Source organism: Trichosurus vulpecula, chromosome 5 (assembly GCF_011100635.1).
Source record: "Trichosurus vulpecula isolate mTriVul1 chromosome 5, mTriVul1.pri, whole genome shotgun sequence".
NCBI classification, from domain to species: Eukaryota; Metazoa; Chordata; class Mammalia; order Diprotodontia; family Phalangeridae; genus Trichosurus; species Trichosurus vulpecula.
Window position 1 is genome coordinate 221,228,055 of NC_050577.1, and position 15,807 is coordinate 221,243,861.

The window sequence follows — 15,807 nt, forward strand, 5'->3', positions numbered from 1 at the left end:
ATAAGAAAATATAGCCCTCAGAGTTGCAACTAGGATAGGACCACTAGGACTTTGCTCCAGAGCACGAAAATGGGGGGGGGGGATGTTTTGGAGGGGGAGGTTTGGACAATTTCTTTCCACAGCAGCAGGGAGACCACTATCCCCATGCCTCAAGCATCTCCCAGTCTCTGGTTGGATTATTCACTGGTCCACTCTCATTCCAGGTCAATCAATGTCTAATTAAGGTTCTAGGGGAATGAATTGCTAAACTGAAATACATTAAAATCCTAGTAGGAGGACTGTGAAGCCTTCCCTTCTCTTTGGATCATAAACTTCATGAAAGCAGAGCCCTTTCCACACAGACAACTGTGTGTCTTCCTTGGCACTTCACCCAGTGCTCTGTACCTAGTAGGCGCCTACTAAAGTTTTACTGAATTAAAACAAATCCTCTCCTACTCCCCCTCACATACATATACAAATAAGGAGAATGAAAGGGTTTTTTTTTTTGATCAAGCAGTCATTCAACAAACTTTTGTTAAGCCAGCTATGTGCCAGGCACTGTGTTTAGTATTGGAGAAACACATATGATAAAGAAAGTCACCGTACTCAAGGGATTTACAATGTAAAGGAGAGTGGGGGGAGGGAGGGGAAAAAACAAAAGGAACCTGACATGATGGGGGGAGGTTATCTGGCGCTGGGGACATGGAGGAGTGCTGCCTTTCAGACCAGGTAGGAAATAAGAAGACCCCCCTCTTTAAATGGAGCCTTAGGAGTTCCTGGCTCAGCCCTCCAGTCAGAGGGGCAGAGGGTCCTGATGAGGTACCAGTATGATGAGGTGTGACTGCCAAGGCTGATTGATCTGGCAAGATGAGATTCCCAATGATGAGGTTCCTGGGAGTGTGATAGAGAAGTCAAATAAATCCAAAAGAGATGGAAGGGAGTACCTTTTCAGCACATAGATTTTTTTTTTCATTTTATTGTATGATTTTCAAGTGCAGGTAGACACAGACTGTGGTGTGATGGAAAGTATGATAGATTTATAGTCAGGGGTTTTAAGTTCAGATCTCGGTTCTATTCTTTACTACCTGTATGGCCTTGGGCAAGTCACAACCTCTCTGGACTTTAGTTCTTTATCTATAAAATAAAATAAAAGGGTTAGTCTAGATGATCTCTAAGGTCCCTTTAACCTATGAATCTTTTCCTTCTTTTGTAGAAAATGAACAACTTTTAAAAGTGGAAGCATTGACTATCCAACTGGCACTTCAGTCTATGCTGTAGCTACTCCCTCTGGGTCTCTTGATCTCATGACCACACTCTTTACATGACTTAAGCCACTCAGTTTTGGAACCAGAGAGCTAGGGCCATGATGTCCTGATTGGTAAGTCTACCATTACAGCCCTACATGGCCCATTCCCATGTCCCATACTGTGCTTCGCATCTCATTCAACTGTCTTAGCAATTAGGCTTAGAATTGCTATCTTCCTAGTCCTAGTAAGTATAACTCCTTTCTATTGTCCTTATTACAGCCGTGTTGTGGAAACAGTAATCAAATCAATCCTGCAGTAGCTTCTGGACAGGGCTTTGCAACGGAAGTCCCTATGGTTCCCCTCACTTGCCAGACCAAAACACTCTTTCATAGTTGACGTTTCCTTATATGTGCTGTCTCTGTCTATTAGAATGCCAGTTCCTGGAGAGCAGGAAGTCTCTAGCTTTTGTGTTTATTTCCCTAGTACTAAGCAAACCGGGTTTGGCACTTAGTAAGCAGTGAATACATGCTTTGCATTCATTCCTTAGTTCATTCGTTATCAATTATCTACCTAAATAGAGAAGCATTTTCTTTGACTTTGGACTTTCTTTCTTTGCCTTGAAACTGAGCCTTTGAATTTATTATTATAGCATATCACAAGATATGAAAATGTAGGGTACTACCATGTTGCTGACAAAGAGGCAAATGACACTGGGAAATAATAATTTTTAAAAATTCATGGATTTTTTTCTGCATCAAAGAGACATAGTAGAGTTTGCTGATTTACTTCTCCATTAAAAAGCCCCAGTGAAAGTGTTACCTTAAAGTCATCATTTTGAAACATTTTGAATTCAGAACTTTTCTTACTTCCCTTTAAATAATTGACAAACAGCTTGTGAAAACCCTCTTCAGCTCATACTTGAATGTAGGGTAACCAAAATAAGAAATACTAAAGAGACCTGCTTTGGGTGATATTTGCAAATGCTTAAGGATTGAGCCATCATCCCAGTTAGTAATACAGGGTATCTCTGTGTCAGGTTTGGACTTGAAATGTGAAATTGTTTTGAGTAATGTGAGGACCAACTCCTCTTCCTCCTTCCTCTCTCTCTCCCAGAACCTTCCCCCATAAAGGTTGCTATTATAACTCAGACTGATAACATTCATTTTACTTAACTCTGTCTGGTCGGAAAAGCACTAGACAGAGATTGGGGACCTGAATTGTCTTTGTGGTTCTGCCATTATTTGAAATGTTGACCTTGACCAAGTCACAACCTCTCTGTGACTCATCTATAAAATGAGGCCTGCCCCATCTGTCTCACAGGGTCCTTGCAAGGCTCAACTGAGAGAAAAGAGAGGCTAGAATGTTAGGGGAAATAAAACTATACGTACTCAGGGTTTTACTGTCATGTTTTAAGGGATCTTTAAAGCTCCTTTAGGTGCAAAGCAAATGAAAATATACTATCATAAGGAAGGATCCTCTTTTCCCCTTGCCCCTAGAAAATCAGGCGAATGAATGGAAATGGCATTTGGGGAAGATTCCAAGGGCATACTACCCTGAGCAGGAACATCTCTACCTTAATGGTTCCAAGGTTATATCAGTCATATGCATAAGATGCCTCTGCTGAGAGGCAGCTGGCAATGTTGGAGGCAGGGACTGCTCTTAGAATCAGAAAGGCCGGCATTTGAAACCCACTTCAGACACTTAGAAGCTATGGGTTCTAGGACACATCTCTAACCTCTCTGAGCCTCAGTTTCCCTAGCAGTAAAATGGGACAAATGATAATAGCACCTATGTCATTTTGTTATCGTAGGGATCAAATGGGATAATGTATTTAAAATGTCCCTCATGCCTGGAATGCTATCCCTCCTTCGTTCCCACTGTTGACCTCCCTGATTTCCGTTAAGTCCCAACTAAAATCCCACCTTCTATAGGAAGCCTTTCCCAACTCCTCTTAATTCTAGTGCCTTCCCTCTGTTAGTTATTTCCTATTTATTCTGTATAGAGCTTGCTTTGTATATATTTATTTGCAAATCATCTCCCCCATTAGATTGTAAGCTCCTTGAAGGCAGGGATTGCCTTTTGCCTTTTTTTGTACTCTCATCTCTTAGCACAGTGCCTGGCACATAGTAGGTACTTACTGATTGATTGAAATGTTTTTGCAAACTTTAAAGGGCTATGTAAATGTTAGTTATTATTTCTCTTATCAGCAATATAGCTTACTTTAGCCAAAATTTGACTTAATTTAAAAAAAAATTGGACTTAAAAGTCAAAAATAGGGAGAAAAATATATCCCCTGAGATGAAATGGATGATGGTGGAGTCAAGGAGACTTGGGTTTGAATCTCGACTTTGTCAATTACCAGCTACCAGACCTTGGGAAACTCAACTTTACTTTCTTGAGTCTCATTTTCCTTCCTTATAAAAAAGGGATAATACCTTGAAGCGCTTAGCCCATACTGGGCCAATGAGGCTCAAATGAAATAACATACATAAGGTGTTTTACAAACTTTAAAGTGCCATATAAACACCAGTTATTAGAGACCCAGAATGTGGAACTCCGAGTGAGGAAACTCCCTCTCCCAATGCAGATTGATAACTATTTTGCTGTTTATAGTCTTAGATAACTGCCAGGGACTGAAAAATGAAGTGACTTGTCCAGAGTCACACAGCCAAAATGTGCTAGAGGCAATCAACCTTAAACAAAGGTTTTCCTCGTTCTAAGACCCCTGCTTTAGTCATTACTCCAGCTGCTGCTTAAAGACAGCTTAAGGACATTCTTAAGAGCAATAATTAATTAGGGAAGAAACATAGGACAGGTTGCAAATGGTGGGCAATCTTGGCTTATGAAAGGGTTCTTTGAAGGGCTTCAGAAAGAAGGCACAGTTTATCAGAAGTCCAGCATCCCTTCAGTACTCATGAGAGATAGTCCCTGACAGCTTGGAGGATAACAGTTCTTTGTTCTTCATTGAAACAATTGGCTAAATGCAGCTGTGACTTCGCCTTTCTCTCCTCCCAAGACTTGCTCTGTTCATTTATAGACTATTTATATATTGAGAGAACTCTTTTGGGACATCAGGTTATTTCTCTTAGTCTAACAAGCGTTTGTTAGCCACCTACTATGTGCCAGATGTGGTGCTAAGCACTGGGATCCAAAGATATTTAATATGCTTGCTTTAGTGGGTTTTGCCCAAATTCCTAGTATGATCACGACTAAGGCCACCTAATAATTAAAAAGACTAACTTTTTCTTTCTAGCTAATTCAAACCAAATCAACAAGTATTTGTTAAATGCCTATCATGTGCCAGGAAGTGTGTCAGAAATTGGGGACAGAAAGACCAAAAGCAACCAGGCCTTGCCTTGAAGGAACTTACATCTGCACTGAATGTGATTAATTCATACATTTCCCAAACTGATTCAAAATCTGTATGGCCATTTTGTTTTGGTAGAGTACGTGTGACAGACCAATTGGAGTTGAAGGCCCATCATGTGGAGGAAGCTTGTCCTTAGCTCCTTTATTGTCAGCTTTTCATCCTTTCTTTCCCTCCAAATTATGATGCCTGTTTCCAGGTAGTATGAATGTACCCTTCAGCAGAATAGAATCTCCTTGAGGGCAGGAGCTGGGTTTTTGTTTTGTTTTTATCTCTAGTCTGGATCCTTCCTACTTTTCCAGTCTTATACTTTACCCTGATCCTTCTACTCTGATGACATCTGCAATCATACACAGGACTCTCCATCTCCCAAAACCACACCTTTACACAGGCTGTCTCCCAAGCTTGGAATGTCCTCCCTTCTGACCTCCATTTCTGGGAATCTTTTGTTTCCTTCAAGACTCACTTCCTTCTTCATGAAGCACTACCTTCCTCTTGAAACTTTTCCCTTTCCCCACAGTTGTTAGGGTACCTCTTCTCCAAATTATCTTATATGTATTCTATATATGTGTGCATGTTGAATCTCCCATTAGAAATTAAGCTTCTTAGAGGAAAATGAGCCTCGTGTACAAAAATATTCAAAGTAGTTCTTGCTGTAGTAGCCATGAATGGGAATGCCTACCAATTGGAGAATGGCCAAAGGAATTACAACATACAAATGTAATAGAGTACTATTGTGTAGCTAGATGGCTCAGAGGATAGAGCACCCTAGAGTCAGGAAGATCTGAGTTCAAATCCAATCTCAGATCTTACTAGCTGTATGACCCTGGGCAAGTCACTTAAACTCTTTTTGTCTCAGTTTCCTCATCTGTACAATGAGCTAGAAAAGGAAGTGACAAATCACTCCAGTATTTTTGCCAAGAAAACCCCAAATGGGGCCATGAAAGATCACATATGACTGAAAAACAACTCAACAGCAACAAAAATGGTTTCAGAGAAATCTGGGAAGAAATGTAGAGACTGATGGAGAGTGAAGTGAGAAGAACCAAGAGAACAATTTATTTAATGACAACAATATTGTAAAGGCAAACAACTTTGAAAGACTGGGGAATTCCAATTAGCTCAATAACCCACCAGGATTCCATAGGCCTGATGATGAATCATGCTACTCAACTCCTGACAGAGTGGTGATGGTCTCAAGATGCAGGATGAAACATATATTTTTAGACAAGGTCAATAGAGGAATTTATTTTTGCTGGATTATGCATATTTGTTGCAGCGTTTTTCTTTTTTCAATAGGATTCTGGAGAGGAGGGAAAGAAAGGAAATACATTTTTGGCTCTGAAGAAAACAAATGCAATTTTTAAAAAGAGAAAAAAGAATTGTTCCTAGAGGGCAGAAATTGTTTGATTTTTGTCTACAACACTTAACTCAGTGCTTCACTGTAGGAATTGCTTAATAAATGCTTGTTAGTTGATTGGTGCAGAAGTCTCGAACATATTAGGTGATTAGTAAATGCTTTATAAATTGTATTGGATTAGAATTACATATCTGTATTGGTGAAAGGAGTTTTCAGATCTGGAGTTCCCTATCGATGAAATCACAGGTTCAGATTCCTAAATGTGATTTTCATTTAGTTAAAAAAAAAAAGAGTCAGTGTATTCAAAATCTCAAGAAAAATTTTCTCTCAAATAGTCCTGGACAGGACCTAGTATACGTTGGCTAAATTTAATAAATCAATCAATCACTAAACATTTATTAAGCATCTACTATGTGCCAGGCACCGTGTTAAGTGTTGGGGATAATAATATTTTTATATAGTAACTACTATGTGTCAGGCACTCTGCTAAGACTGGTGATACAAAAAAAGGCAAAAGACAGTCCCTGCCCTTATGGAGCTTACAATAGAATGGGGGAGACAACATGTAAACAAATATACTGAGCTTTATACAGGATAAACAGGAAATAATGAACAGAGGGAGGGCACTAGAATTAAGAGGGGTTGGGGAAGGCTCATCCAGTTAGAAGTTCCTTTCAATCAAAGTCAAACTGAGTCAGGCACTGCCCAGGAAGTGGGAAGTAGTGTCAAGAGACGGGGCTCTGGTTGTTGTTCTCTTGTTGGTCTGGGGCTATAGGATGTGAGAGCTGGAAGGGATCTTAAAAAACTGTCTTGTCTAGGCCCCTTGTTTGAGACATCAACAAGCTGAGGCCCAGACAGGTGAGGTGATTTGTCCAAGGTCACACAGGAAGCAAGTGACAAAATGAGGATTTGACCCCATTTCCTTTTATTCTACACCCAGTACTTTTTCTGCTCCAATGTACTTCAAGTCCTCTGCCCCACTCTAAGTGCAAACCTCCTTAAAATGCAGCTTTTTCCTTCTCTTCCACTCTTTCCTCCTCTTTTCTAATTTCTATCCTCTACCTATTTTTTTATTTTATTTCATCCTTTTCTCAAATCAAGATTGGTGGCAAGTGTGGATAACCACAGCAGCCACAACAAGAATAGCTATCATTTCTATAGCACAGCGAAGCTTGCAAAGTGCTTTATAAATATTATTTAATCTGATCTTCACCACCACCCTGGGAGGTAGGAGCTATTATTATCCCCATTTCACAGATGTAGAAACTGAGGCTTGCAGAGGTAAAGTGACTTGCCCAAGGTCATACAGATACTAAGATTTTGAGGCAGGACAATCAAGTTCAATGGAGAAAAGTTTAGTGGAGACCAGATTTGGGAGAAATGAGGAAAGGCATTCAGAATTCCTTTGCTTTAAGCTTTGAAACAGGACACTTCCCACATCACAAATTCTAAGATGTAAAATGCGTGTGTTCCATGTAGGTGAGCACTCAATTTCTCTAGCCAGAGGAGTCTGTGACCTGGTTTAGGTAATGCTGTGAAGGCAGCCTTTTATTTCATTGTGGTACCCGGATGGACCCCACAGCAGGAGAACAAGAGTTTGCAGTGAATATTTGCTGTGCTGGTTCTCTAGCTAATGCTTAATTCAACAGACTTTTATTAAGCTCTTAGGCATAGGAGGAATAAGAAAGCACCTATTTCAAAAGTTCCATGAAGACTTTGTCCCTGGCCTCAGTCTAGGAGCTTTTGGTCTAGGAGGCAGCTCTGATACTTACCCAGATAACTCATGCACAGAATTACTTGATAAAGGGCCTTGGGGAAGGACAAAAGAAAGTGTTTTCTGAGGTCCTAGGAGGAAGCCCAATACAACCCAGGGGGACCAGGGAAAGTCTCCTGGAAGAAGGGCTTTTTGAGCAGGCAGCATGGTACGGGGGAAGAATGTGGGGAGAGGGGAGGGCCCCTTGGTTAGGATACTGGTTCTATCGGTAATGGTGTGACCCTAGTCAAATCCCTTCATCTCTCTGGGCCTCAGTTTCCTTATCTGTAAGGAGTCTGAGTAGGTGGCTTCTAAAATCCCTTCCAGCTCTAGATCTATGATTCTGAGGAAGAATAACTTATCTGCTAATTGAAAAAGTGGATAAAGCCCTGGACTTGGAGTCAGGAAGACAGGAATTTGAATCCTGCCTTAGAAATTGACTAGCTGTATGACTCCATGGAACCTCTCAGCCTCAGTTTCCCCATCTGTAAGATGGGAATATAATACTAGCACTCACCTCATGGGATGCTGTGATTATTGCATAAGATAATTAGGTTAAATGCTACAGGAACATTAGCTCTTATTTAGCAATTATATGAAGTGGGGCAGGAAAGAAATAAAAAAGCTTCTCTTCTATTTGCCCTGCCTGACTAATCTTTACCCTAAATACTGGGAGCAGATGGACAAATGGGACAGAGGCCACCTTTTACTCCCTCAGAAGTAGAATGAAATCAAAGTCTTTAAAAGGACAATTGGAGTGTTTCTGACGCTCACCTCAAGAAAGATTCCTCCCCAAACAGTGCTCACTTTTTAGGGCAGTGGTGTGACAGCATTTCATTTTCTTGGGATGATATCGTTTTCCCTCCTAACCTTGTGGCTATTTCTATCATCACTGTTATTAGATAGATGCATTCTGGCATTTTGCCAAGGATGACTCCATGCAAGACATGAGGAAGAAAACTTAATTAAGGAAATATATGCTCAGAAAAGGAGGTAGGTTGGTTACCATGGTGAGAGGGAGAGAAAACAGATGCATGGTCAAACTGCACTAGCACCTACGGAATGTTTAAGAAATGCCTCCAGAAGCTTGGAGGATTAGGGTGGAGGGATACGTAATAATGATAATCCTTAGCATTTCTTACTTAAGGTTGTGAAGCCTCTTTACTTATGTTATCTTATTTGATTCTCAGACAGACCTGGGAGGTAGGAGATATTATCACCCCCATTTTAGAGATGAAGAAACTCAATCTGAGGGGTTGTATGTCTTGCTCAAAGTCACACAGGTAGTGAGGATGCAGTCTTCCTGACTTTAAGGCCAGCCCTCTATCCATCTTCTTACCTAGCCAGCTAGTCAGTCGTCAAGTATTTTTTTCAATGCTTACTATGTGTTAGACACTGTGCTAAGTGCTGGGTATACAAAGAAGGGCAAAAATGTAGTCCCTGTCCTCAAGCTGCTCCCTTTCTAATGGGGAAGACAGTAAGCAGCAGCTATGTACACATCTAGCCCCTGGAAGGGCCCTCATAGGACACCAGATCCACTCCTTTATTTTATAGATGAGGAAATGGAAATCTCTATAAATTGAGTGACCTACTCCAAGGTCATATAGATAGTAATCATAATGGGGGAGGGAGAGGAAGATTTGAACCCAGGTCCATTGCCTCCCAACAGATTCCACCCTGCTTCCCAACCGTGTAAAGCAATAAGGCTTCTCCAATGGCTAAATGATCAAAGGATATGAGTAAACAGTTTTTGAAAGAAGAATTCTAAAGTATTAAGAGCTACACAAAAGAATGCTACAAATCACTATTAATAAGAGAAATGCACGTCAAACCACTCTGAGGTTTTTCTTTGCACTCTGCAAACTGGCGAAAATGATAGGTGCGCTAATACATTATTGTTGGAGTTGTGAAATGTTACTACCATTTTGGAAAGCAATTTGGAATTATGCAAATAAGGCAACTAAAATATCCATACCCAAGAGACTCCATTCCTGGGTTTATACCCCAAGGAAGCTATTGATAAGAAAAAAGTCCCCATAAACTCCAAAATATTTATAATAATGTTTTTGTGATAGCTAAGAATTGGAAACAAAGTAGATGCCTATCAATTCAGAAATGGTTAAATGATTGTGGCACATGGTTGCAATGAAATAATACTGTGCTGTAAGAAATGTTGCATGTGATAAATACATGGAAACATGGAAAGAGCTCTATGAACTGTTGCAGAGTAAAGTAAGCAGTCAAGAAAACGATATATACAGTAGCCATAACGATGTAAATAACCACACACCAGAAAATCAAAAGTAAATGTAACAAAATTATAAAGATCAAATGAGATGAGAGATGAGAAGACACTTCCAACCTAACCTTTGGTAAAGGGGGGAGGTCCACAGGTATTACATATGGCACATGTTTTTGACTTTTTCAATGTATTATTTGTTGTATGGGATGGATCTCAAGGAGGGATAAATGGGATACTATGATGATGTAAGAAACAGAAAACATCAATAAAAGTTATTTAAGAAAAAAATCCCCCAAAACAGGGTAGATGGTTTGTGATCTACTGTGGAGAAGGAGGTATCCAAATTGATAACATCATAAATCCAGGGAAATTTTGTTATTAGGTAATTACCTGCATAATTCAACCCCAGGAAGTCAGGAATGAAATTCACATGTTGTGAATTCTCAAGCCCAGGTAGTAGAACCACAGAGATGGGGAATGAGCTTTCCATAAACCAAGAGAAGGCTTATCAGTCTTCTGGACTTCCTGTAGTCCATTTTAGGTCGTTGGAGATTGCCTTAGGACTAGAATAAAAAGCAAATAACACTCTACTTTTGTGAAGAAGAATGTGAATGTCAATGACTTTTAAGGGTAACCCTTCCCCCTAACACTTCCTGGCATCCTTGAAACTTCCTACCAATTAGAGCTATCCCAAAGTGGAATTCACTGCCTTAGGGAGGTAATGAGTTCCTCCTCATTAGAGGTCTCTAAGCAGAACCTGGATGACTGCTAACTACTGGATGAGATCATACATAGATTTAGGCTTGGGAAAGACCTCAGAAGTCACCTGGTCCAACACTCATTTTACAAATGAAGAAACTGAGGCACACAGAAATGAAATGACCAAAAGTTTAGCAATTTCTTGGTCAGGTGTGGGTTGGACTAGATTACCTCTAAGATCACTTCCAACTGAGATTCTGTGACTGAGAATCTGGTTCTTTTCCATCAGGAACTAAGTTCTCCCCATCCTCTTGTTTGGTAATAGGACAAGGACAGCAAAGTCAATGTGTTAAGAGTGAAAGATGTAGTCATTGCTTTAGATTTTGCTTATCTCCCTTTAATATGTGTGATCTGCGTATCATCATTATCATTAATAATAATCAATTAATATCATTATAACTACTATAATTACGATTATTGTTTACTGATCTTTATGGGATACTTTTTTAGTATACAGAGCATTTTTCATACACACAATCATTTGAGCTTCATGACTGCTCTGTGAGATCAGTGCTATAATTAACATCAGCTAGTCAGTCAACAAGCAGTTTTTAATAAATCAATTTTGACTAATCTCTTTTCCTTTTACATTTCCTAAAATTCCCCTTGCATCCCTCCTTCTTCCCCTTCCCTTAGGGCCATCCTATATAACAAAGAATGTTTTTATATAAGAAAGAAGAGAAAGAGGAAGAGAAATGAATTTGCAAAACCAATAAATACATTAAAAAAAATCAGACAGTATGTGCACCCATGGATTCCTGCCCCATTTCCCCACTCCCCACTGCAAAGGACTGAGGGAGGTGTCTTCTCATGTCTGTTCTTGGGGTACAAGCTTGTTTTTGGTAATTCGACAACATCCATTTCAATTGTTTTGTGGTTGTCATTTCTGTTTGCGTTGTTGCAATTATTCTGTATATTGTTTTCTTGGCTCTGCTCACTACATATTGTATCAGTTCACATAAATCTTTCCATGCTTCTTGATATCTATCATATTTCTTACAACCTAGTAATATTCCGTTACATTTGTGCACCACAAATTGTATAGCCATTTCCCCAATCAATGGGTATCTACTTTAAGGAGCATTTCTTAAATAATTATGTGCCAGGCACTTTGTTAAATGCTGAAGATACAAAGAAAGGCAGAAACAGTCTCTCCCTTCAAGCAGCATAAATTCTAATGGGGGAGGCAACATTTTCCATTCATTTCACATATGAGGAAACTGAATTTGAGGAAAGATAAGTGACTTGGCCAGGGTCACAGGGCCTGTAAGTTTCTGAGGTAGGCAGACATTGACTCCAGGTTGGCCCTGATCACTTAAGGGCTTTTCTGAGACTTCAGCCTTCTCACTCAATGATAATAGATAATAAATGCTTGTTGACTGACTGACTTTTTGATCCAATAAGGTGTGAATACATCAACAAATACCAACTACGCAAATAGCAATCCAAGCCCCAAATAAGACGTCTGTGGTATTGCATCCTGCCTAAGGTTTTTATTAGTGCCTACCTCACAGGGTTGTTCCAAACATCAAAAGAGGTAAAAGGATTGCAAAGGGTTTTGCAAACCTTAAAGTTTCAAGTTTTACATATATGTGTGTAGTTATTATTTTTATCATCATTATTATTATTCACCTCTAAAGGACAGAGTCCCAAACAATGACCTCCTTTAACTCCCTCCAAGGCCTCTTAGTTCTCTATCTCAAAGAAGAGATATTACCACATACCTTTCTTTAGTCATAAATGTTTATTGGGGTTTTTTGCTAATGATAGTGAAGCCTTATCTGGAAGGGTTCAGTTCACTATATCAAAACACCTTAGAGTGGGAGATAGAAAGAATACTAAGACCCCACCCAATCCTGCCCTCAAGAAACAATATGCCAGGGGTGGTGAGATGTATACAGAAAGGTATGTATTTTAACAAATTGATAGGTGAAAGAAGCCTAAAGAAAATGTCAATACCGCTTCCTGCTGAGTGGCTTCAGGGCCTGAGAGACTGAATTGTATCATATCATGAAGGAAGGGTTTAATTTCAATAGGCAAGAATGAGATGAGAGGAGATACAAGGGGAGGAAATGGGTTTCAGACCTAGGGAATGATGTGAACGAGGGCATGAAAGCAAGAGGCATTTTAGGGTTAATCAGTCAGTAAATATTTATTAAATATTTATCATGTGCCAGACACTATGCTAAGTACTGGGGACACAGATAAGAAAAAGACTGTAAGGCTTCTAGGAACTTACAATCTAAAGGGAAAAGACACAAAAGAGAACTGAAAAAGGAGGTTGTGATAGTGGAGAAATCCAAAGGAATGTAGCCAGGTGGGAAATGGCTGACTTGGGGACCCTTCTCAAATGGAGGTCTTGAGAGGAGCTCTGTGTTCTGTCCTCCATTCAAAGAGGTCCGAGGGTCAGAAGTGACAGTGAGCCAGCCTCACTGTAGTTCATTTGGCTAGAGCTAAACGAGAAGTTCTTTGAAACAAGGAGCTGTTTTCTCTTCTGTTTTGTTGTTCTCTCCCAGTCACCTTGCCTTACCTGTCCTAGGTACTTACTTTAGGCTTGCTGAATTGAATGAAAAATTGATGGGTGAGAAGTGGTACCAGAAGGGCATTCATTACCTCTCCAAGAAGACACAATCAAACTCCAAAGCGGTGACCTAATCCTTTAACCTTATCAAACTGATCTTGCTGTCCTGGTCACTCTCCTACTCAGTGGTGGTGGTAACATAATTACTGGCAAAATAATTAAAGGTTTATGGAAAGTCTTAAACATCAGCCTAAAAATAAACATAGAGCTTACATTTAAATAATGCTTTCAGGTTTGTAAATTGCTATACATTAATTTTTTATAAACTACCCATATACCAGCCTTATTAACTTTACAATGCCACATATATGAACAATAATGTTACTAATTTCTAAAGGGATATTTAATTTTGGAATTTAGTGATTCTAGTAGCTGCCTCTGAACCTATGGAACCTTTTTGCAGTGGTCACTGTGGAGCCATTAAAAGGCCACGAGCAGGGTAGGAGAGTGGGGAATGAGGCGAATGACTGTGAATATCATTGGGACGTGATCCAGGGAAATGTCGGACTGCTAGAGACAGAATCATCATACTGCATGAGATGTAGAGATCTGAGCTCAAGGTCTCATTTGCATCATACCAGGTGGGCTCCTCTGCTTACCACCCCCTCCTCTGGTTTAGGGAAACACATTGAAACTAGAGGATATGGATATACATTTATCAAAATATACAGGCACAGTTTGGAGTAATTGCATTTCTTGGGCCAGTTCCACTAGAGTTTCTTTTTTTTTTAAATAAAAGACTATAATTTTCAAATCTAAATGAATTGAGATATGGTAAAATAATAATTGAGGAACAAGCTGAATTTACTTCCTTTGCTATTTTCAACCAAAGACCTGGGTCTTTCATCCTGATTGCTGACTGGATTTAGCTTCTCAGGCATGGCTTTTAATTTTGCAAAGGTTATTTTCCTACCAATCAGTTCTGTGCCACCTGATTTTTAAGGGCGGGTAATAAAGTACATCTTTAAACTGGCATACACTTTTGATATTTTCAGAATGATTACGAGAAAGCTAGAAATACCATATCTAGGTATTCATCAGCTTTTTGCCATGTTTTCTAGCAATACAGCTGGTATGTGAGGTTTGAAAATATTCCAATCTTTCATGCCAGGTCACTGGATGGTCTGATATCATCTTGTTAGCATATCATCCCTTTATTTTAAAACATAATTAATACTATCATCAACAAATATATGCAGTTAGGCTTCCTTCACTTTATAAGGACTACCTTTTTTGGGTTGCCTGCTTTTATTTTATTTTAAAAAGGTTTTAATGATGACTTTTGGTTGTTATATCACTTTCATTTCCAAATAGGCTCTGTTGACCTCTCTGTCCCCATTGAATGCTCACTTTTAAAATATTTTTTTCCCAGTGAACAAAAAATTATGTTCTCTTCCTCCCAACTCCTTTCCCCTCTGCAAAATAAATAAATGAACAAAACCCTTGTAGTGAATATACACAATCAAGCAAAACAAGTTTGCTGTGTCCATAAATCTAAGCTGAATTCTGTACCTTGAGTCCAACTTCTCTCTGGCAGGAAGTGGGTAGCATGTCTCATCATGAATCTTCAGGAATTGTGCTTAGTTATCTGGTGTTAGTCAGTGTTCTTAAGTCTTTCAAAGTTGTTTGCCTTTACAATATTGTTGTTAGTACATAAGTTGTTCTCCTGTTTCTGCTTACCTCACTTCACATCACTTCCTAGAGTTCTTCTCAGGTTTCTCTGAAACTGTCTCTTTGATCATTTCTTATGGCAAGAAAGAATTCCATTATGTTCATATACCATAATTTGTGCAGCCCTTCCCTCTCTCATCATAGTGTTGCTACTATAAATACTTTGGTAACAATTGGATCTTTGTTTCTCTCTTTGATTTCCCTGGGATATATACCTAAGAGTAGGATTTCTGGGTCAAAGGTGATGTTAGTAACTTTTCTTCCATAATTCCTGACTGAAATCTGTAATGGCTGGATGATTTTACAGGTCTACCAACAACATGTCAATATTCCTGTCTTCCTGCAGTTCCTTCTATAAAAGTCTTCTATGTCAGAGGCAGGATTTGAGCCCAAGTCTCCTGACTCCAGAGAATACATCTTCCTCCTGCTGCCTTCACATTGTGTATGAAATAATATTTGTGTTTGGAAAATATTTTTTAAGATAGTTCCATTGTAGATTCCTTTAGTCAAACATGACTTTTGATGCCTCATCATGGCATGGAGGTGGCCTTAGGTTCTTGAAGGCAGAAGCCAAGCTTTAGTAAGACTTACAAACCCAGCGAGACCTTTTTTGACTGTTCCTTACTTTCATTTTATTCCCTTTATGCTCTCATAATTTTTATAATAACAAGTGAAGTGGCCAGTTCAGATTCATTCTTTAGTCCAGTATCAGTGAACATTTTATCCATGATCCCTAGGTATAAAGCACTGTGCTAGGAAGCATTGAAGGATAAAATAGATGTCCATAAGACACAGTCCTGGCTCTCAATCTTGTAGTTAGAGAGTTTATAATCTGGTAGAGCAGTTGG